We start from the raw sequence: 23215 nt of genomic DNA, 5'->3' as shown, positions 1-23215 counted from the left end.
GAGGCAAAAGAGGTGTGTGCCTCACTATGAATCTCCTAAACACAATGATACGTTAGCCTATGAATTGTATAAATAATAATAATTAATGTGTTTTAATTTCATATTGTCATGGTGACAGGTGAGGCACAGCCTCCCGTGCCTAACCCCAACTGCATGACACTAATTAACATAATAATAGACATGCCACATTTCTGTTGATTTATGATGAATCCAGAACATGTGACTTTTTAAATTGTGTTACAGAAAAGAGCTTTATCACAAAATTCAAATTTTCTGATATGGTCCTCTAAGCACAGGGGTCTATAAAGCAACAAAAAATACAAATGGTGCTCCCGGAACGAGAGGGAAAACCACAAAAAAAAAAAAAGCAGTCGGAAAACTTATAGCAAAGTCAATATCTCTCTAAAACTCTCACGGTCCAACAGTCCAAGGTAAGGCTGGAAATCCAAGGGGACAGCTCCAAACACAAGGGCGAAAAACAATCTGACAACATCTGCTGTCAGACCGATTCAATATAAGGAGCTGGATAATGAAGTGCGGGGGTGTGGGGGATTAATTGAGCACAGGTAAGCGCACCACAGCCACTCTCCCCCAGGTTGACGCCCTCTAGAGAGTAAATGGTGTACCAGATTCGCACATATACATTATTGTGAGTCTTTTTAAAAGTATTTGATACCATCTTAACATTCCTGTCACGTTTTGACGAATTGATCCAAACGCAGGGAAACAGAAACAAAGGCTTGGGTGCTCAAAAACAGAAAAGTATTCAATTGAGAAAAAAAAAAAGTAACGAAAAAACAAGTTGTCAAAGAACAATTTCCAAACCATATGAACCAGAAGACAGGGCAGCACGGCGACGCAGTGGTTAGCGCGTGTGCGGCACAGTTCTGAGGTCGTGGGAACCTCCTGAGTGGGTTCAAATCCAGCTCCCGGTCTTACTGTGCGGAGTTTGTATGTTCTCCCCGTGCTTGCGTGGGTTTCCTCCGGGCACTCCGGTTTCCTCCCACATTCCAAAAAGGTGAATTGTCCAAATTGTCCCTAGGTGTGACTGAGCGAGTGAGTGGTCTGTCCCCGTGTGCCCTGCGATTGGCTGGCAACCAGTCCAGGGTGTTCCCTGCCCACTGCCCGATGATTGCTGGGATGGGCTCCAGCATCCCCGCGACCCTACTGAGGATAAGCGGTGCAGCTGATGAGATGAGATGAACCAGAAGACGAAAACAGGGCCAAACCTGCGATGGACGTGGAAACCAATATGGAAATTAAACTAAACATAACAGTCAATGACCAGAGAGCCTCTGCTGTTGACACAGTACTTAAATACCAGTTTCTTGATTACAGTCAGCTATGGGTAATGAAAAGCAGGTGTTTGGGCCAATCCAGCTGCCTGCTGACACCATCTGGATATTGACAATTTTAATGTGATTACATTACATCTCTATGTAATAAAGTGGAGTGCATGGAGTTATTTATCCATTTTCTGCGCGGCTTATCTTCACTAGTGTTGTGGGGATGCTGGAGCTCATCCAAGTTGACTCCGGGCAGCGGGCAGGGGCAGCGGCACGGGACACTCTGAACTGTTTGCCAGCCAGTCGCAGGGCACACTAGGCACAAATTGGACTGGACAAACAAACTGGTTGTCTTTTGGAGTTTGGGAGAAAATATAGGAGCAAACTCATGAGAGAACATGCAAACTCCGCACGGGGGGGCTGCGGTAGCTGGAATCGAGCCCAGGACTTCCACGCTAACCACCCAGTCGCCATGACGCCAATATAGTGTAATCTGTTTTATACTGCCACCTAGACAGTCACTACCTGATCGATGTTTGTGTGAATGAATACAAGTAATACTTTTAATGGAATTGAATAAACACGAAATAAATAATCGAGAAAATATTTACAACGTAGTGCTTAGAAACTGGCCTATGTTTCAATAATAGTGCAATGATAAATAGTGCATTGTAAACATAGTGTAATAAAAAGTAGCAACAAAACATTTGGCAGCAACAAAAAACCTAGATAATATAATATATATATTTTATCATATATATATTTTTTAGTTTATGTGCACTTGTTTTGAGCGTAAACTCCTCTGAAAATATTCCAGTCAGTAAAACGTTTCATTTCTTCACACACGAGAAGACTGTGCTCCCCCTTCATCCACGTTGCTCATACCTCTGTCAGCTTCTTCAAGCTCCTTCACTTCCACACAAGTCAAGAGTATCATTTCCCTATCTGTAGAGTCAAGCACCTCGAACGACGACCTCAAACTCGAAGGAATCGAAGTAAATGTTGAAGAGTTCCGTCATCATTTACGAGAAAATGATGATGACGATACAATTCGAATATTCATTTTCCCCAGCCGAGAAGATTGTGAATAGATGAATTCGTCTATCGCGGTTTTGTACCCAACAAGTTGTTGTCGAATACTGAGCAGGTGAGTCACACTGGAAGAAAACATATTAGAAATTGAAAAATGTGTTTGAACATAAGTAAAATTCTTGAAAAATGTAACACTTTTCAAGGAAATCCAATTATGGACAGGAAGAACAGCCGAAGTCATTGCCAGCTGAGCTATAGGAAAGTGCAAGATGGAGGTGGGGGACTGGGAACAGACTCTAGCTGGAACTCATCAGGCTCTTGTGGCTTACTCATTCGGTTGTATCATGATCGCATTTTATAAATCTACATGTGAAAAAGCGTATTTGAACCAGGTTTTGTAGACTATTTTGTAGCTCGAGAGTAAAGAGAAAAAGGATGAAGTGAAGAAAGAGAAAGGAAACGTAGAAGGCCTAGGGGTGGGCTCTCACTGGGTATCATCGAGTTCTTGTAGCCTGCTATTCAGAAATTAACATGTAAAAAAACTCATCTGTCCCACATTTTATGGACCGTATTGTTGATAAAGAGTAAGAAGATAAGGATGAGGGGAAGAAATAAAAAGGAAAATGGAAGGTCTGGATGCAGGCTTTGACTGAGTCTCATCAGTCTCTTGTGGCTTGCTCGTTTGGTTGTATTACTATCCCCATTTGGTACATTTTACATGAGAAAATGCTCTTTGGTCCCACGTTTCATGGGCTGTATTGTTGCTAGAGAGTAAGGAGGAGAAATGGGAAAAAAAGAACCTTAAACACTGGGGTGTCAAACTCCTTTTTACTGAGGGCCACATCAGCGTAATGGCTGTCCTCAAACGGCCTGATGTAACTTATGAATGCAACTCAATGTAAGTGGTACGTAAAATAAATTTATTTACTCCTTTATGTAATGTAACACTGAATGTGTTCATTATTTAAGTCACGAACATTACATTTTGGAAAAAACGTCACTGCACATATACAGTAGGATATAAATGAAATACAGTGACACCTCTACATACGAGCTACACACGCTACGAGAAACTCGAGATACGAGCTGTCTTTTGAGCAAAAATCTTGCAAGACATAAGACAGAAAATGCAAGTTACGGGAATTTCCAGACATTATCCCTGCAGTCATTTTATTATCATTTTATTCATCATATTAGTGTATTTTTACATTCAATTAATATTTTAATCTGTTTTTAGTCATCAGGAAGATGTGTTAAGTGGCTATTTCAGTCCAATTAGGACACATTTTGGAGGCTGGGTATGAATTAATCGGTTTTCAGTTATCTGGTATTGTGAAAATTTGCTTGTGGTATGAACAAATATAGAAATGAGCATGATCTGGGAACAAATCATTCTTGTATGTAGAGGTATCACTGAAAGACAAAATAACAAAATCTTATCTAATTATAATTTATATACAAATCATTTATGTCTAATTTTCACACTGCAATATGAAATACTAGTGTATGGTGGCCATGAGCCATCACTTAAAGGATATCATAATGAACAGGGATCATGGGAAATGTTGTTTTTGGTCAAATCATTCTTTTGACCTGTTTATTAGACATTTGGGTAGACGGGCCATAAGTTTAACATGTATATTATGATTTCAATTGACAAACAAATAATTGTTTTAATAATGTAACACATGCTAATGAGTTTTAATGAATGATGGAAGAAGCGTCTGGTATCCTCTAAGCCTTCGGCTTCAACATGTCATCCCTTCATTCTTTGGAGTTGTTTTTTTCAATTTGTGATGGGATTTTAACGCCATTTCCAAAGCGCCATGGCTTCACCAGACTGTTAGCAACCATGTTATTAGACTAAGCGAGTTGTGTGCACATCAATCACCACAGCAATAAACCCATAATTCCAGCAAGGGGTTGGTTGGTTGTTGTTGTTTTCTTTCTTTCAAAAGCAGCTTTCTCATTAATGACAGTTTCAAGAGCTTCAACACTGTCATTTGTCGTTGCTGTTTATATGTCATCGTTTGATGTAACTGTAATTAATTTTTAAGAGTTCTCAAAATTCCCCAACTAGATCATTTGTGAAAAGTGATTGCTTCTTTATTAATCATTTCTGATTAATGGCAATGAGTTTTCCGGAACTTTGTGACAATATTTGACTCTTTAATGTGGAACTGCTTAATTTCAGCGGGACTGATGGCTTTTACAGCAGTGGCAATTTAATATAGACAGGTTTTTCAATTAAGATTCCAGCCTGGAATTTGATCAACTATTCGTTTACGGGAAGACTCTCTGACGTGTTTTCAATCGTTGTCATGATGGGAATCGAAAAAGGGCTTCAGCTGGACGATGATAGACATATAATCTTTCTCTGAATTGTCTGGTAAACAGTGGATTTCTTGCTTGTTTCAATCAAAGCGAGTCCAGATCTTGAATAACAAAGCAACCCCAGGCCATCATACATCCACTGCTTTCCATGTTTGACTCATGCTATGTTGTTTTTGCAGTAATGCTTCAGTACAGCGAGAAATAAAGCAAGCACACATACACGAATACACAAATACAGCATGTTCTCCACAGCAACGGAGCTTCATACGATGACTTCAATCTGGAGTGTCTAAAGCCTGTACTGTAATCCCCATTTTATAGCGACCTGGGAAAATGGATCACATCCCCATTGGTGCTGTTCATTTAAAGCAGAAAAGACGAGAAAAAAAAAAACGCCACAGGTGACACAAATTTGCTTTCTCTTCACCTGCTCTTTGCAATAGTCGACCAGAGATAACGGATGCCAGGGTCGAATGGGTGCTATTCATTTTAGGCAACATGTTCGGATAGAAGAGACGGCACACATTACCGAAATGTGATTTCTCAGCCCCCATTTTCAGGGATAATGGTTTGCGGTCACAACCTTTGCATTTCATTTTAGCCAGGCTGTAATGGCACACCTCTTGACAAAAACTCCTATTACCAGTCCTGCTTGCAGCAATATAGGATTGGAGAGTATGGATCACACCTCATGAGTGCAGTTCATTTGTAATGGATTGGGTTAAAAAAAAGAGCCACTAGGCTCTCAGCAACAGGCAACCGGGGTGCAGTTCATTTTAGGCGGAAAGAACCCAAATTAATTACTTACAGTTACATCAAACGATGACATACAAAGAGCAGCTGCAAATTTGCTCTCTCGGTCCTAAACCGTAGCAACAGTTGACAAGGGATATTGAATCGCGGCCGCACAGTGCAGTTCATTTTAGGCGGCCCAATGCCACTCTTCAGCGGCCGAACCGGGATCCTTCGTCCAGTATACAGACAGCAAAGTTTTAATTTTTTTTTCTTTTCTTTTACAATTTTAATGAAATATTTTTCAACCTGCGTTGCATTGAAATACAAAGCGCAAAGCATGATTGCAATACTCGATAAAATTATTTTGATATGAGGACTGGGCAGTCGGGAAAAAAAATCACTGAACAACACTCGAGGGATCAGACCATCTTTGGGGGAAAACAGCCTGAGACACGAACAATTCAAACAAAGCCAATTTTTCATTGCAGTATCTTTTTGGTGTACTAACAACTTAGGTGGACCTACAAGCACTACCTTGCAAATATTGCTTATCTTAGCTTTTCTTTTGGGTCTTTTATCAAATGTTTATTGTGGAGCGCTACGTTAAATCGTGTTATGAACAATCTATGCTATGTTGTTAACAATGAGAATAAAGATAGTTCTATTCAGAAAACATATCTTTTAAATTCAGGCAATACTCTTCCCAAGTTTTTACCTAGCCAAGGGAGGTCAGAAGTTGTTGAGCCCATGACCCGGGTTGAGTTTTCACCTCCTGGATGAGTTATTACTGTGCTCCGAGGAGTTATTCATTTCCTCCGGCTGTCCACTCGTAGGCAGGTTCACCACCTTTTCATACTTTTGCAATTTGTAGATAACGGCTCTCATGAATCTGCACCGGTGTCTTCAAGTTCATTCAGAGTTCTTTGGGGTCGCGTCTGACCGGGACAAAAAGATGGGGAGCTATTATTCCAGTTCAAAAGGCTTTCCTATGGCTTCCAGCTAGCTCGGAAATATATTTACACTACTGAATGTTTTTGCTTCTTAATTGAACATGCTGAGTGTATACAAAACCAGTATAGTTCTAAGATCAAGGGATTAGGATCCATTAGAGGAGCGTGGCAAACGTTGCCCACAGTACTTAAGAGAAAGTGTCAAAAGCGTTAATGCTCTGATTTTCAAGTTGAATATTCATGTCCCTTCCTATCCAAACATTCTCGATGACTTTGTTGTTATCGATGTGTCTCCATTAAACCCAAGAGATAAACGGCATTAAATGTATTGATTTTGCATCACTTTGAAATGACAAATTTCATTTAAAAAAGTTCCCTTTAGCACTAGACTTCTTAAATTACGATGGTTTGCACTTCATTAACTCGATGTTCAATCTTATCACTTGCAGGCATTTTTTTTGCATGGAGACTCAATCAACAGGACCCGACAACATTAGAAATGAGATTATTTATTTTTGAACTACTGTCGCTACTTTGCTCAGTTTGATGTCCATACAAAGCGTTTTCAAATCTTTCCATTTCTAAGATTTTTCCCCATTCTTCCTTTTGAATCACAGGCCGATGGGATGGAGCTTCATTTTTAAACAGAAGATGTGTGTTAGCATAACAAATATTAAAAAAACAAAAACATCCAACAAATTTATATCCACCAATAGCAAATGGTATTTAATCTCCGCAGGAGGTTAACGTTATGTGCTCGCTCGGGGCACCAATTGCACCCTGCATGCCTTACCTTTAGAACATCAACCATTCAACACATGCTAAAAGTAAGTAAAACATAAGGAATTTATTTTTGAAGGGTTGTTTGATGTCAACCTGTATTTGTTGCGGTTTGATCTATGAATATATTACATAAATAGAAGTCTTCGCATGCATGGAATAATGTGTTATTCTTGATCCTACATTAATGCTATAAAGTAACAGATAAACAGATAATCTTAACACAATTTTACACGATCTTAATGCAGATCATGGAAAATTTACTAAAATGTATACAAATCTAAAATATTATACAATGGTAACATGTTTGTTATTGTTTTAAGCCGGAAAGAAAAATTATAACAGGCTAAAATATACACAGAATCAATCACGGTTTACAATTATAAAAACAGTATCGCAAACATACACATAAAACTTGACTTTTGCGATGTGGAATGTCAAAAGTATGAAGAAAGGATTTGATATAATTTAAATCAACACAGATAACATATTTTGAATGATACTTTTGACAGTTTCATTTGGTCATCGAGTTTTTCACAAGTTTCCCAGAATATGTGGAACACGACAGCGTCATGCTGTGTATCGGTAACAAAGGTAACTGGAAAGCTGTGAAGAGCCGATGCGGTTATTTCCTCTCCACACGCACCTCAGATGTATTTTCTTTCCATTCCCTCATTTGTAAACGACACCCTTAACAGCATGACGCGATCACACCTTTCTAAAAGCTAATAGATGCAATCACACGAGCCTGTTGCCGCTATGTACTTGAATAGGAAGGCAAAGGCTGTCTGACATCTGTAAATTGATGCTGCATCTATTTAAGAAGAGTTCAGAGTCTGAATTGTGAAAACACGAGCATATGGAATTTCGAGATGTCTACAGAGTCCTGGAGATTTTTTTCTTTTTAGGGATTAGATTTATGACATGTCTAGTGCAGCAAAAAGCATTGTGTATTCATAAGGTTTTGGAATCGACATTTTAATAAATGATGTGTTTTAAAAATCCAACTGTGAAACCCTAAACCCTGTTTTGAAACCTTGAATCTACTTCTAACCTTAACCCACTCAACTTGACCCCAGAACCTTACATTGAAACCCTAATCAGCACTTGATACTTGAATCTACTCAAAAACTTGCAGTTAATAAACCCCAAGGATAGAGTTGGGGTAGGTTTAGGGTTATTTAGGGTTGGTTGGAGTTAGGGTTAAGGGATAAGGTTTAGGGTTAGGTTCAAGGGTTACGGTGAAAGGTTAGGGTTAAGGGGTTGGGGTAAGAGTTGAGGGTTTAGGTTAGGGGTTGGGGTAGGGTTTAATGTTACATATTAGGGGTTGAAATAAGGGTTGGGGTAGGTTTGGGGGGGTAAGATTTTAGGGCTAAAGGTTAGGGTAGTAGTGGTGTTAGGGTTAGGGGGCTAGGATAAAACTTAATGTCTTAGGTTAGGGGTTAGTATAAGGTTTAAAGGTTAAAGGCGAGGGGTAAAAGTAAGTGTTAGAGTAGGGTTTAAGGGTTTGTGTAAGGTTCAAGGTATTGGGTTTAAGTTAAGGGGTTAGGGTAGGGTACGTATAGGTTAAGGTCGTAGTCTTAGGTCTTAGAGATTAGGGTACGATTTAAGGGTTTGGATTAGGAGTGGAACAGTGTGGCAGGTAAGTCAGTTGTTGTTTGCAAATGACGCAGCGCTTGTGGCTGATTCTGAGAAAAAATTGAGAAGGTTGGTAATGAAGTTTGGAAGAGTGTGTGATAGGCATAAGTTATGTGTGAATGTTGAGAATAGTAAGGTGATGAAGTGTTCATGTGATGGAGTGGGCATGGCATTAGAAATAAGGTTGCATGGACAGGTGCTGGAAGGAGTTAAAAGCTCTGGGTACTCGGGTTGTGATGTGGCTACAGTTGGTGGAATGGAGTGAGAGGTATTGCACGGAGAGAATCAAGGAAGCAAAATTTGAGTGCTCTGAGGAAAGTAATGAGCAACAAGAGTATGAGTATGGATGTTAAGAGAGGACTGTATGAGAGTGTGATTGTGTCGACTGTTGTACGGTGCATAGACTTGGAGCCTGAACGCAGATCTGAGGAGGAAATTAAATGTTTGAGGAGTATGTTAGAAGTGACAAGATTGGATAGATTAAGAAATGAAATTGTGAACTGGACTAGTAGTGGAACTGAGGAAGTGTGTGGATAAGAGAGTACTCGGTTGGTTTGGACACACGGAGAGGATAGATGAGGAGCAAATGTTGAAGAGGATCTACAGAGCAGAAGTAAATGGAAGGAGACCAAGAGGAAGGTCCCAATTGACGTGGATGGATGATGTCATGAGTGCACTGCTGGAAAGAGGTCTCAATGAAGTGGAAGCTAGAGCTCTAGTTGGTGATATGAATGAGTGGAGAGGCGTTGTGAAAGCATAGTAGGATGTCTGAATGCGTTCTGAAAGGGATGGGCAGGGCGCCTGTATGATGCGGCAGGGGTAAACCAGTGAAAGCTGTCGGGTCCAGCTGTTGAACAGAAGAGTGTATGTGTCACCCTGACCCGAGTGACACAACCGCTTTCTTATTTCACGTTTCATCTGGAGGGACGAAAGCATGACCAAGAGAGGTGCTTAACTTGTTTGGGTGTTGGGGCATTTGGGTTGGCCATGGACAATTTTTTTCGTGTTTTTTGCTACTTTTTCCTTTTTAATTTTCTTCTGTTTTGTATATGTGTTTGTCTTGCCGTCAGTCACCGCTCTCAAGGGATATGACGTAGGTAGGTAGGTAGGTAAGTAAGGTTTAGGGTTAGGTTTAAGGGTTGGGGTAGGGTAAGGGTTTAGGGGTAGGGTGTAAAGGTCATTTTATGGTTTGGGAAAAGGTTACTGTGTAGGTTTAGGGTAGTTGGATTACTGTTCTTAAAGCATGAGTGCTGTGACATATCTTTGGTTCCGAAATGAGCCGTCTCATTTCCACCGAGTGAGCAAAACATGAAGGAAACTTCTTTTCTTTTGAAGTATTGAGGAAAAAATACTTTTTGATCCGACTGCTGATACCCCAGCATGAAAGCTCAACTCTTAAAAAATCTCTGCAGTCTCGGGATGATTTATGCTGATAGGTAGGCGCGTTTATTAAATCACACTTTAACAGAAATTCTGTCGCTATACGCGTAGATCGTTTTTACATTTCATTGAACTTTAAGTGGACTTGATGCTCTGTATAGTGACAAGGCTGTGCTTTCACGACCATTGCCCGCCTTATTTCTATGTAACTGCGATTGTATTTGTACAAACAACATGATTGAGAAGGATCCTTTTTCTATGGCTTCCATAATGTCAAGCATGAAGTCAACTTGACGGAGCTCGCTTCCAAACAAGTTTCTCTTCTTTTGTTGTCACTCCCAAGTACACAGGTCAATAATGAAGCTTCAGAATTTCTCCGGTATAGAACCATTGTTGACAATTAAAAAGGCATTCCGTTCTGAATATCGTCAACATACTTTGAGATGTTGTTGATTGTCACATGTATATATATAAAGCTTTTGTACAGATTTTTACTGCATAATGTCCGAGAATTAAATCAAACATGCCATCCAAGTGTCCATGTTTACAAACCGAGAACAAGATGTCATGTGCTCCAATCCGGTTCAACAGGTCAGTTTCCTGTTCCTAAATAAGCGCGCCAATGAAATTCGATCCTGTATTTGTCTTTCGGCAGTCACTTGAATCTGCCAACACCTGCAGTAGGAAATCGAAGGTGAAAGAAAGCCCTGTCGAATTTCTGAGAATATTATTTGCAGTCGATACCACAACGATCACCAACTTTTTTCAAGATTCAAGATTTATTATTGTCTTTGTTGTCATTAACGTAAAAATGACAATGAAAATGTATTTGCAACCCTGATGAACAATGTTAAGAAAAGTATAAAACTGATACAATATGTATATCCAACGATCAAAATACTATGTGTTTTTGCTTTACAAATATTGTTAGTAATAATGTTATCATTACTCTTATTATTACTAGTACTATCATGATTTTTGAAGCTAAGAGCTACTTTTTTGTTAATGATTAGCAAAAAGGGTTATCTCTCATTTGTATTTATAATTAACAATGTATCATGTTATTACTAGTTAAGTCAAGTCACATTTATTTTTATGGCCCTTAATCACAAAATGTCTCAAAGGACTGCACTGGCCACAATGACACCATGCCCTGATCTTAAACCAACATGCGGGCAAGGAAAAACTAAAAAACCTCAACATGAGGAAAATAAGAAACCTTGAGAAGGGACCGCACATGAGGTCAGGATAACCAGGCTACAACGGGTGTTGCAATAACAAATAACACACAGATATTGTCAACAGGAAACATAGGTCATTCATAAACTAGAGAATAGAAGTGTTTTAAGTCTAGATTTAAACAGTCCCACTGAGGTTGCAGATTGAGTCTTAGTGGGCAGAGAATTCTACAGCACCGAATGGAGAACACTCTCAAACCTGCGGATCTCTTCTTGGCTCTTGGGATTACTAGTAGACCAGCTTTTTCAGAGCGAAGGCTCCAGACCGCAACATAGGGGGAAATCAAAGCTCAAAGATATGAGGGGCCAAGTCCATTAATTATTTTTATAATACCAACAGAAATAAAATTACATCTTACGCTAACGGGGAGCCAATACGAGTAGCTAAAATCTGGGTAATGTCATCAAACTTTCTTGTCTTTGTCTGTAGTTTGCAATAATCTGTGGTCTGCGCAGCCCTTTGTGACTCCTTGTGATCAAGGGATATACAAATAAACATGACCTGACTTGACTTAAAAATAATTTTAAAATAATTGATCAGGTATTTAAAGACACTAATCATGTCAATTATCATGATGTTGGTACTATGTTAAGTGTAATGATTAGAAGTAAGGTTGATAATGTATTCAAATATACTGATCCTGTTGATCAATTCTCATGAGTAGAATTCAAAATTAGTGAGCGTTTTTCAGTAGTGGTCTGCAGGCTACTAAGGTGATCTTTGGGGGCTACCTGGTGATCATAGATACCGCATTTAATGAATTTATCGCCCAAAAATGTGGCATGTAAAGTCCAAACAAGTTCAGTTCCTGAGAAAAACCCCAAAAAGGCCTGCAGAAGCGATAAAAATGATGACTCAGCCCTTCGGGGAACTCCCTGTTACTCAATTTTTTCTTCTACTCCTCACACCCAAATACAATACGCTGCTCATTATCTCTTGCGTTATGCTCATTTTGATGCGAGTAGGCTAAGGAAGATGTTTCATCCTTATGGAAATGAAAGATAGCGGTTGGATATCACAATGACACTAATTTCCGAATATGTTCTTCAGCTTATTACGTTTAAGTGTCATTATTCTGCCGTGACAAAAGGGATGCAATTTCCTGAGGTTTTCATTCATTCTGGTACTAATTCAAATATGATGCCACATTACGGATAAGACAAATGTTAGAGGTCTTTTAATTAAAGGCAATATATTAGGATGAATTATATTGCTGCCTGAGCAGGAAAACAAAGGTATTATATTGTTTTTTTGTCATCTGTTGATTGCTTTTTGCGATATCTAAAATATATACTCTATAATTTTTACCTGGCCTTACTTAAATGAAGAAGAAATTGTATTCATTTTGTGTATTCGTCCTTTATTTATTTATTTGCAAGCCCTATAGAGTAGACCCCCAGGATATGACAACAATCCATTCTGATGTTGGGATTGCAAAATGAAATTGCTGTATAGTGGGGAATGGAAACCTGTGGTAATTGTCACGGATGCCATGGCGCCCAATGGGCCCCGCTCGTGTGGCGCCAGCTGCGGCTCATTGACAGATTGGCTTTCCGTCTATTTAAGCTCAGTGCTCTCATTTTTCCTTTGTCAGTCCATCAACGAACCACTGCGCCGCAAGACATGGGTTTTGAATCGGTCCTGTTTCCTGTTGGTATTCCCTGTCTGGTATTGTTCCCGTTTATTTTTGTCCTGTTTAATATCGGTTTCCAGATTCGTTCCCGTCTATTTTTGTCCTGTTTATTATTCTCTCCAGTTTTCGTTCTTGTCTAGTTTGTTCTGTGTCTTTCTCTAGCATCTCTTGAATCATTAGAACCCACAGTGAATAGAAGCAGTAGTGTCTTTACAAAGCACACACAAGTTTGAACTAAAATTGAGCAAAAAGCAACCCAATTTCCCCAATTTGTATTCAGCCTTTCACAAAGACAGATTTTTTTAAAGGAATATAACATTTGGAAGAAGAAATGAGTAAACGGGAAACAAGATAAAAACGAAAACAATTGAATTTTATTTCTTTTTTTCTTTTAATTTTTTTCTTTTCTCTTTTCTATTGAAGCCCTTTGAGACTCTTCGTGATTTAGGGCTATACAAATAAAAATGACTTGACTTGACTTGACTTGACTTGACTATTATTTTCTTTTCGGGTTTTTTCTTGAGTTTTGCTTTGTTTTGTTCTATTTCTTTTTTTTTTTTTTAATTTTATCCTTTTTTCTTTTATTTTACTTTCCTTTTAGTTTTTTATTTCTCTTCTTTTCAAAAGTAATTAGGTGTGTTTTTGTCACAGACCAGAACGGACACAGGACTGAATTGCATGCGTTTCTCAGATTTTATTGAAAGAGAGTGAGAGTAAGGCTTGCTTGATTGCTTGATCCGAAGACTGGCAGAGAGCGGGAACGAGCAAGGCGGGAGTGACACTTCCGTGTCGGAAGAAGACAGGCGGGAATGGCAAATCGTTTGACCAGTGCTAGAGATCAGAGGCGAAGTAAAGTTCATAATAGTGGTCGTAGGCAGGCGGCAGGCAAAACAGGTGTAGTCAGGTTCGGAAACGGGTCGAAAAACGGGAATCAGGCAGAAAACAGGTTTTAACAGGTACAAAGTTGGACGGGAACGCTCACTGAGTGAAACACAACAGCTCGCAACGATCTGACAAAGTTTGAACTGAAGTCGGGGGCTTAACAAGTGTGTGGCCACCAATCAGCTTGTCCGGGCTGTTGGCGCCAATTAAGCTGCCACAGGTGTTCCAAATAGGGCAATTATGACAGTTTTGATCACTTTGAGCCTGCTTATTTTGTCTTCTTCTGTTGTGCTTTTAGCACTCGTTTTCGGTGGCACGACATTTAGTGGACAAATGATACACACTGTCACTTTAAATTTCTTATTAGGGCAGGGGCCTCAAACTGTCATCCTGGGCCGCGAGTTTAAGTTGTGTTACATGAAGTTTTGCATTTTGACATAATAAATGAACTAACTCAAAGAGAACACTGTGTTTATATCATGTTTGGGTATTCCCCGCTATTGATTACTGAGGTCGGGATTAAACCTGGTCGTTCCTTTTTACCCCAGACTTTGTGACTCAGGTCTGGGAATAAGTAGTCGAAGTTCCCAGCATCTTTGAATGCAACAAAAACCATACGACAATGTTAAATCTTCCATTGTCGTCGATTGAGACAATACTCATAAATTATGATGAAGGCTTGATCTTAATTAGCTTTGTTCATTTCATTCGTTATTTGCTACTCAATTCTCGTAATTAAGCTAAAGGCACTACACTTGTACGATAAACTTAAAAAAAAAACAATTAAGGGAAAGCATTACCTAAATAGTTGTTTCCCTTCTGCATGCTTTCCTCACTGATTGAACTTTACAGCGACTGAGAAGCTCTTTAGGAACCACTTGGGTAATCATCGGATGTTCTTTCGAACCAATCAATGCAGCTCCACACAAACACGGCGAGGAACGGGTAACGCCGTAAGGAGGAACAAGGTCAGCTTCTGTGAAATCCTCTTCAAGATCTATCATGCTCCCATTTTAAATTAAATCATTAAGTATAAAATGCAGATAAGTGCCTGCTAATCACCTTCTTGTATCTATTATTCCAAAATAGAAGTCACATTTTCTGGTTCCTCAGGGAACCTATGTGGGAGGTTTTGATTATTTAACTCCTCCTGCACTCGATTCAGGCAATCAAGATCGTCTTGTGCAAAGATTGTTGATAGTTTGAACAGTGACGGGCTGTGCATGTCACACCTAGGCCTTCAGTAGGCTGAGTCAAGTCAACCCTCAATTGCTATTTTATGACTATTTAACATTACCTGGAGCGACAGCTGTGACAAATAAAAAGGCACCAATAATATAACCTCATGATATTTCACTATTTTTTAAGAATACAGCCACATTTTACTCACAGAAAATTGTTTTTATCAGTGCACGAAATCTATTATTTTCTTCATGAAGATCTCATTTACTCTTTTGTACAGATTTTACGTGTGTTTTATTTAAATTTTCTATTCGATTCATGGGTGAAAATGTCCATTCGACAGAAGCAGTGGACATGGGAATGTTCTAGTTGATGAACTAGGAAGAGGAAGTGCACTGCTGGAAAGAGGTCTCAATGAAGTGGAAGCTAGAACTGATTGTAAAGGCCTCCAGGCAAAATACGGACCCTGGAAACGAGGATTGGCTGAAACGCGATTGGTTAAATGCTGACATACCTCCTACCACCAGAGGGCCCCAACTGGGGTTTGAACTGGGCCTGCCTGTGTCCAATTATCAACACCCATGTGGGGAAGCGGGAACTGGAGGAAGGTGTGCTCAAATGAGGGAAGGTATTTAACAAGGAGGAGATACAGCGTGAAAAAAAAGGTCGACAGAACGAAATGTCCAAACAAAACCAAACAAGGCAAAGTCCAAATCAGAAGCAAAGACCAAAACTGGGAATGTAAATATAAGGAGCAAAAAAACTAAGAAACCAGAAACAACAAACCTGGCATGGAATGGTAAATGGTCTGCATTTATAAAACGCTTTTCAAGTCAATGAAGACATCCCAAAGCGCTTTACAATGTGCTTCACACCCATTCACACACACACTCACACACCAATAGCGGCCATGCAGCCATGCAAGGCGCTGCTTTTTTGGGGAATTAGGGATTCAGTGTCTTGCCCAAGGACACTTCGAAATATAACAAGCAGGAAATAAAATGAAACAATGACCTGCCTGCGTGTTATGTTCAAAATGTCCTTTAAAAGGGTTTTGGATAATTGGTCTGTGATGATTGGACACACAAGTGTCCTGTTATAACCCCAGTTGGGTCAGTCTTGGGGTAGGAGGTATGTCTCGTCCTAACATAAATATAAAAACACACAAATGGAAGCAGCGCAACCAGGGGGAATGCAATGTAAGGAAACTGACTGACAATTGGGAGTTATTTAATACATATTCATAATATATAAAAACATCTCATGAATCAGATACTTTTTAGACCAACAGAAAAGGCCTTGCAGGTCCCAACTGAGTTTGAATCAGCAGGAAAATCAGGAGGAAATATCAAACTCACAGAAAGTAGTCTCCTGAAAAGTAACATAGTGTTTTTTTCAGTATTTGAGCTCATTTGCCAGATAGATAGATAGATAGATAGATAGATAGATAGATAGATAGATAGATAGATAGATAGATAGATAGATAGATATTCATCCCCGCAGGGAAATTCACAAATATCACTTATACTCGTTATTATGCTTTAGTTCCTCATGTGACTTATCCTCCAGAGCGACTTATGGTCAAGCAAACCTGATTGCATGTCATCTACATGGGAATGGAAAAGCAATCCCGCTATTGTTTACAGCATGGACAAGAACAGTCTTGTTTGACACTACACCCGCGGGAGAGTCTGAGTCTCCAGACCTATTTACACGCATGTAGTGTGGCCTTTCAGGGCGATAGACCAAACCAAAGCTGTTAGAAACTAACAACAAAACCTTCCATTGATTGAAAATTAGCCTGGGATTTTGGAGTTGACTCAGCTCAGCTCAGTTGCTTGAATAGAAATCTGAAAGAGTGGAGGATTTAAGAATTAAATCTTACATATTCTTACATGGACACCCTTCCTAATTCATGATCAACGCAACTTACACTGCTAATTATGCTTTAAGGTCCTCAGGCAACTTATACTTTGGAGTGACTTCTAGTTCATTTTTGTAGCATAAACTAACATGGCATTTCATTATTTGTGATCTGTGATCTGAGTTACGTATCTAAGATGACTGTCTGCTGTTTGTCGACGCGATATAAAACACTGCTGTACTCTTGGTTTGCGACACGGCATCTTGAAAATCCTAGTATGCTATTGGCTGAACTACCTCCCACAATGACTTTCTCTATCTTTATTCAGTTCAGAATCTCGTGTGCAAGTTGGCAATCCAAAACAGTTCTTTTTTATACTGTATTTATTCGTTATGGGTCCAAATATTGCAGAGATGCGAAAGTAAGAAACAAAAACGCAATAACTATAGAAACAAAACTTGCGGTTATCAAGAAATATGAAGAAGTACATACTTTCGCTAAGTTGCATGACCGTAACCCATCGACAACCAGGACGTTTATTAAAAATGAAAATGCAAATAAACAAGCAAATAACAATCATGACAGTTTGAAGATTTAGAATTTGTTTTATTTTTAATCCTAACTTGCTGTCTCGAAGCTAAGAGCTATTTTTTGTTACCTACTGGTGCAGAATAGCAACTCATTATGTTATGACTATGTTATAAACACTGAGAGAAGTCTTGTCAGCTTTCATAGATACAGAGAGAGAGAGAGAAGAGGGAGTGAGAGAGGTAGATAAAGGGGTTGGATAGTCACTTTATATTGATTTACTGTTGATTTTTGTTTTGACCTAAATATTTGAAATGCAGTTGCCTATTTCTACTTGACCGGTTGTCTCAAGTTGTAGGAGTTTGATTCATTTATTTTAAAATGCAGTGTTAAATACACTTTACATTGTTGAACTGTTTGATTTTGTTGTATGATTATACTAGAAGTACAGTTGGCTATGTCTACTTGACCTTGTCCTAGGTTGTGAGAGTTAGATCTAATTTATTAAACTCATTTTATATTCTTTACTGCTGACTGTTTTTTTTTATTGTATTTTTTGTTGTACTTCGCATGTAGGATACATCTGTTGCCGGTGAGGTGCAATCAATATCACAAGGTTCTATAACACAAATACCATGTTGGGGTCTTCTGTACGTCTGAAGATCGTTTTATTGAGTTATTATAGTGTTCTTTTCTCCTCCTCAAACAAAACATTGGAGATAAGTATTTTCCACACCCTTTACGAGCAATGTTGGGAATAACGCCGTTATAAATAACGCCTTTACGTTACAGCGTTTTTTTTTCTCTGTAACGGGGTCATCTAACTCATTACCTATTCTGCCGTTACAACACAGTTATCATTACTTTGAACAAAGCAGTTTTTCGCTTTCCTCCGAGTATGTTTACGGTCACGTCTTTTCGGATCATGTTCCCATTCAAAATAGCGACGACCATATATTTAGACAGCGATTACGAACATAGTATTTACTAACCGCTGAAAGAAAATGCGAATGATGGCTGATTCACGTAAAATTCGAGCATCCTGGCTCATCTCATTCATTAACTAAAGGTCTCTATGATGTGAGACCCACGTACAAAACTCAATTCCAATGAAGTTGGGAAAGTGTGTTAATTGCAAATAAAAATTGATCCAAGTAAATTGCAAATTCTTTTCAACCCATATTTAAATGAATGCACAGCAAAGACAACATATTTATTGTCTTCACTCATAAACTTTATTGTTTTGGGAGAAAATCATCAACTCTGTAATTTGATGACAGCAACACGTGCCAAAATAGTTGGGACAGGTGTCAATAACTACTCAGAAAGTGGATGAATGGAAATCAACCAACTATTTGCAGGTGAACAGATGAATTAGCAACAGGTGAGAGTTGTTACTGGGTATAAAAAAGGGAGACCCGAACAAGCTAAGTCATTCACATGCAAGGATGGGGCGAGGTTCACCTCTTTGTGAACAACTGCGTGAGCAAATTGTTGAACAGTTTAAAAACAACATTCCTCAAAGTACAATTGCAAGGAATTTAGGGATATCATCATCTACAGTCCATAATATTGTGAAAAGGTTCAGGGAATCTGGAGAAATCACTGTGCGTAAACGGCATGGCCGTAAACCATTATTGAATGCCCGTGACCTCCGAGCCCTCAAGCGGTACTGCATTAAGAACCGACATCAATGTGTAAAGGACATCACCACATGGGCTCAGGAACACTTTGGAAAACCACTGTCAGTCAATACAGTTCGACGCTATATCCGTAAGTGTGGGTTAAAACTTTATGTTGCAAAGCGTAAGCCATTCATCAACAACATCCAGAAACGCCGCAGGGTTCTCTGGGCCCGAGCCCATCTAAAATGGACTGATACAAAGTGGAAAAGTGTTCTGTGGTCTGATGAGTCAGTTTTCCAAATTGTGTTTGGAAATTGTGGACGTCGTGTCCTCCGGTCCAAAGAAGAACAGAACCACCCAGACTGTTATGCACGCAAAGTGCAAAAGCCAGCATCTGTGATGGTATGGGGGTGCATGAGTGGCCAAGGAATGGGTAACCTGCACATCTGTGAAGGCACCATTAATGCAGAAAAGTACATTCAGGTTTTGGAACAAAGTATGTTGCCATCCAAACAGAATCTTTACCATGGGCGCCCTTGCTTCTTCCAGCAGGATAATGCCAAGCCACACACTGCACGTCTCACGACAGCGTGGCTTCGTAGTAAGAGGGTGCGGGTGCTTGACTGGCCTGCCTGCAGTCCTGACCTGTCTCCCATTGAAAATGTGTGGCGCATTATAAAGCGCAGAATAAGACAAAGGAGACCCCGGACTGTTGAACAGCTGAAGCTGTACATAAAGCAAGAATGGGAAAGGATTCCACTATCAACGATTCAACAACTAGTCTCCTCACTTCCTAAACGTTTATTGAGTGTTATTAAAAGGAAAGGTGATGTAACACAATGGTGAAGAAGCCCCTTTCCCAACTACTTTGGCACTTGTTGCAATTATAAAATTCTAAGTTTATCATTATTTGCTTATGGAAATAAAGTTTATGAGTTTGAACATGGATAATCTTGTCTTTGTGGTGTATTCATTTAAATATGGGTTAGAAAAGGTTTGCAAGTCATTCTATTCTAATTTTACTGACATTTTAAACTTTTTCCCAACTTCAATGGAATTGACTTTTGTAATTAAGTCCATAAAGTGAATGAATGAATGTTGAATGGATGCTTAAAACAGTGGATGCCCCCACAGACATGCTTTTGTACAATCCATTTATTTTCATGTTATTTCATATATACGTTAATATTTGTTTGTTAATGTTGTCTCGTTTTGTTGCACTTTAATTATTTAGCACTTTTCTGTTAGTTTTGCAAAATCTTTGCACTTGCAGTCATGTTTTTGTGATCAGGCGCTGGGGGCAGCTAAAGGGTCCTGAAAGTGACAGGGTTGGCCTGTTGGAAGAATGAAAGAGACGAATGAGAAAGACAAACGGAAGAGCACGCGAAAACAAAATCCCGAATGTCAAGAAAGTTAATTCAAAAGAAAAAAACTTATCATCGGACTTATCATTGTCCCCCTTGAAGTGTGTAACAATAAGCCTTTGGAAGTGGAAGCCGGCTACCCACCAATTGAGAGCTGATTCCATTCGAGATCCTTTATTTCTCCTGTGATTGCTCAAAAATAATCAGCGATTTTGTGCTGCTGACTTCGAATTTTTATATTTCGTGTGTTTTTCATGTTTAAGTGTTAATTTTGCTTACTTTCCCCCTTTTCAATTAATTCATAATAACAGTGTCGCGTCTAAAACAACCACTTATGTGTGGGAGAGCTGAAAAAAATAGACTAATCGTAGAAGGAAATTAAGGCAAAGAGTTTTTGAGTTTTCTAGACAACTGCAGTTGGAGAAGATAGCTTTCATCTCGCCGGCCGCGCTCCTTCTTAAAACCTTCTCTTGCGCTGTGTTTTATTGAAATCGCAAGGGTGGAATAGTACTGAGACAAAGAAGGAAAAGAAACAGCCTCTGACCCTCCTCCCCGGGACAGTACCAACACTTTTAAACAAAGACTGTAAAACTCAGAGAAGCCAAAAAGGGCCGTACAATATGACTAGAAATGCACACCTTTGAGCAAATACGTTTAAGCCTACTTTATAGTTGCACTTCAGGTGTAGGATAAATTTGTTGCTGGTGAGGTCCAATAAATATTACAAGGTTTATAACACTACTACCTATTTGTTCTTCTCTATTCAACTGACTAGAATACTGCTCAGAAAATTTCTAATTCTTTGACGTACAACTTATTTTTAAAGTAACGGCAATAGTTACTTTCTCTGGTAACCAGTTACTTTTACTATTTATTAACTAAGTTACTTACTCAGATACTTGTTGTAAGAAATAGTGAGTAACTATAGCTAGTTTAAAAGTATTAAACTAACACACCCAACATGCTATTCACACTGAAGCCAGAAGATTCAGTGAATGTGTTGCCATTATTTTGCCATCATTCGTCATTCAATGCCTCTCCGAGATGACATGCAAACCGGGACAGACTTGAAAAACGCTGGAGGCCGCTCACAGAGATTCATCAAGACTGGATGAGATACAGATATAGAAACAAACCTACGGGGATATTAAGCACGAATAGGGGATTTTTGACGATATCGGATGATACAAGATCGTGCACTATGCAACGGATATCTCTCTTTTGAGCCAAGATGTAAACAGAATGCACCTGACATCTCCAAGCGTGAAGCCCTTAGGAGTACTTGTTGTCAGAATCTTGTGTAATTGAAGCCTTCACCCCCTACACACGCAACTTCGATGCAGGAATGCAAAAAAATTACTCATGCCGACAATTTCTCAAGAGGCTCTTTCTGGGCTGACCCCACCGAAGTAATAAGTGCAAGGACTAAGCGTTTGTTGCGTCATATTTCTCTCGAGAATTGTAGCCGATAATGTTCTTGTTAACAACCGGAGCAGGGGTCACTCTTGTGAATAGTTCATCTTTGATACTTGAAGATTTAAAATGATAGAAAAGACTGATGTTAGGTGCATATACCGTGCTATTATTATTAGTATTATTATTTTTTGCCTACACCAGCTGGGTCATCACTACAGGTAATTGGGATTTTCTAGGAAATTTGACGATATAAAGCAATGGAAAAGATTGATGTTAATGAAGTAGAGATGACCCAGTACTGATAACTGGTATCAGTAATGGAGCCTATGCCTTGCTATTGCGAGTAATTTTTTGCCCATACGAGCTATGTGAATAGCTTAACTCTCGTTGGGAGTTTCTAGGAAATTAAAAAAACGAAAACAATGGAAAATATTCATGTTAATGAGGTAGAGATGGCCGAGTACTGATACCAGGTATCAGTACCAGAGCCTTTGCCTTGCTGTTGTTTTTGTTGTTTTCCTATACAAGCAGGGATCACCGATAGAAACAGCTCAGCTCTCTTTGGGATTTTCTAGGAAATGTAAAAGTGTAAACAATAGAAAATATTCATGTTAATGAAGTAGGAATGACCGAGTACTGATACTAGGTATCAGTACCGGAGCCTTTGTCTTCCCAATGCTATTATTTTTTTGCCCATTCAAGCAGAGATAACCAATGTGAATACCTCACCTCTCTTTGGGATTTTCTAGGAAATCTGAAAATGTAAAACAATAGAAAATATTCATGTTAATAAAGTAGGAGTACTGACGAGACCAAGTATCATTAATGGTGACTATACCTTGCTATTATTGTATATTTTGCAGGGATCACTAATGTGAATACGTAGCTCAAATCTTATTGTGATTTTCTAAGATATTCGAAACAGGTAGTATAGATGAAATATTGTGAGTACTAATACCTGGTATGCTTATCAGTGAAAAATGTACCAGACTTTTTATAGGGGTTAGGGGGGTTTACCTTCTTAAGGTTACTTCATTCTCCTCATGCTGAAGTTTTTGATTCATTCATTCATTCATTCATTCACTTCTTGTGATTAAGGGCTACACAAATATACATGACTTGACTTGACCCATCCCTTTTTTTAGAGAGTGCTGAAAAGGCAATTGATTAAAATCAATCTGTAGTCCTGACTGCATTGCTTTTATCAAAGGCTTTCATTGCTTTGTCATCATTGTAATTTCCGTGCAGTGGGCTGAACTTCGTCCCCAAAAAAGGAGGAAAAGGCGTGTCCTAAAGTCTGAAACAGGTTTACGATTGCCTGTGAACGGTTGGCATGTCAAAACTGGA

The sequence above is a fragment of the Urocampus carinirostris genome, chromosome 13, assembly GCF_059441175.1.
Source record: "Urocampus carinirostris isolate Australia breed hairy pipefish chromosome 13, RoL_Ucar_1.0, whole genome shotgun sequence".
NCBI lineage: Eukaryota > Metazoa > Chordata > Actinopteri > Syngnathiformes > Syngnathidae > Urocampus > Urocampus carinirostris.
Note: the sequence above shows the minus strand (reverse complement) of the source record.